Source organism: Egretta garzetta, unplaced genomic scaffold, assembly GCF_000687185.1.
Source record: "Egretta garzetta isolate BGI_Z169 unplaced genomic scaffold, ASM68718v1 scaffold333, whole genome shotgun sequence".
In the NCBI taxonomy this organism is placed as follows: Eukaryota; Metazoa; Chordata; class Aves; order Pelecaniformes; family Ardeidae; genus Egretta; species Egretta garzetta.
Window position 1 is genome coordinate 2364521 of NW_009259179.1, and position 2187 is coordinate 2366707.

Genomic DNA, 2187 nt, shown 5'->3' on the forward strand with positions numbered 1-2187 from the left:
AAAAAAAAAATCCTTTGTGTGAACTGAAAGTAGATGAACATGCAAACCAAGATTCTGTATCCTTTGCAACTGTTCTCATTTCTTTTTCCAAGCATCTCTGTAAATGTGATACCAGTTCCTGCTGTGGGCAATCACAGCTGAACACTGAGTCAAGGATACAAATGAAGTCCAGATTTTCAAAATGTTATTTTAGAAGTCCTCTACAGTTGATGTACTGTAAGCCTAATAGTGATGCTTTCAGTCAGACCACTTTATACACATTCAGGGAAAATTTTAGGTTGGGGAAGAGTCAAGATTTGTCTTTGTGTAGTATTCTGAATACATCTTGGTAGGGGCTTGATTTTTCTCCTTGGTTGTTTTTTTTTTTGTTTGTTTGTTTCTGGAATACCAAACAGCTTGTTTGCAGCAAAGTTGTAGTACTACTGACATGCAGATCTGGACTCCAGCCCTGCAGACAGTTAAGAAAGGGAAATAATGCCACCTTATGTCCTGATTTGTCACTGCTGAGCCTGATATTTAATTCAAGTCAAATGCATTATGCGCAAGGAATGCTGTGGACTGAGTTCCCCCGGCTTTCTGGAGTTATTTCCACTTGGTCAGAAAGAATGAGAGATGAATGTGAAATATGTGGTGTCTTGGTACAGATTTGGCTCCTACTTTGGATGACTTTGGCAGCATCAAACCAAAAAAGACAATTCAGCCCCAAAGTGCTAATATCAAACCCTGTGGATGTGATATTACAAGTCTTCAAACCTGTGAATATTTACATGAAACACTTCGTGCGTTATTAGTACATGAGATAAAGTTTATAAATGCAAAACAGCTTAGGCAAGTGTTGCTGATTTGAAAATTTGCACAACAAATTCAAAAGATTTTTAAAATAAATGACACTAAAAGTGGAACTGCGTTGGGAATGCACGCTTACAGGCAGTAGACTTCCCTTTGCTTTTGACTGTTGCTTTGTATTTCTGCTATTTGATTAGAATTTTTTACAAAAATTTGAATTTTTTAGAAAAGATAGCTATTATCTGCAATTTAGTAGGAATGTATTTTATAGAAGTAGCTCGAGTAGTAGGAGCTCATTCGGCACTAGTATGACGGATTTAAAATTAGCATTCAGAAAGGGTCTCTGATTATTGGTTTATAGTTCCAATCATTTGAAGGGGAAAAAAGCATGATTTAAGGAATACAATTCAAGTTTTTGTGTGTGCATTTCTACATGCACATCACATTTCATGCCTTTATTCTGCCAGCATGGCAGGTAGTGTTAGCCCTTTTTTTTTTCTAAACACAGGTCAGATGCCCACTTATCTGGTTGGGTCCTAAATAAAGCATTAAAGAAAATCAGTATATATTCTGGATTTAATAGACTTTTTCTTTAGAATAAAGAAGTGATTACATTGTAAATTAATGTAATTTAGGTAAACTTACCTATATAAGCTTGGGGTTACAAAGGTGTGGTCAGTATGTGATCTTAGTGGCTGCTCTCTTCTGAGACTGGAATACATTTTTGTGGCACTTCTCTAAAGATGTGGTGTTTTCGCCTGTGTGAAAAGGGTTTGGAGACGTGTGGGTGCCAAACTGGTCTATAGTGACATCCATATCAGGCTTTGCATCTGATTTTGCCACTGACTGGGATTGAGGGTGGGTGTGCCCTTTCAGCTCCCCCAGAGAGCCAGCTGCAGGCAGTCACCCAACTGTTTGACAACCAGGAAAGTTTTGTGGGTTTGGTTTCTTTTTGTGTGTGTTTGGTTTTTGTTGTGTGGGTTTTGGTTTTTTGTTTGTTTGGGTTTTTTCTTAGGGATAATTTTTCCCCCTTCCTACCTTTCTTTTTTTTTTTTTTTGTGCAGAATCACACCTGACTGTGTGCTTGTTTCAATGTTCTAACGTGTCTCTGATAGTGAGTATAGATGCACACTCAGATGTGAGTTTACTTGGCCTTCTCTTTCCTTACGGAGCAATCGATCTTACCGTTTTGAGCACAAGTGAAACACAACATAAGCAAAAAGCACACCTAGTTATGTAGGAAGGACTTTGTAACTTATCATAGAATCATAGAATCGCTTTGGTTGGAAAAGACCTTTAAGATCATCGAGTCCAACCTTTAACCTAGCCCTGCCATCCCACCACTAAACCATGTCCCTAAGCACCTCATCTATCCTTCTTTTAAATACCTCCAAGGATGGG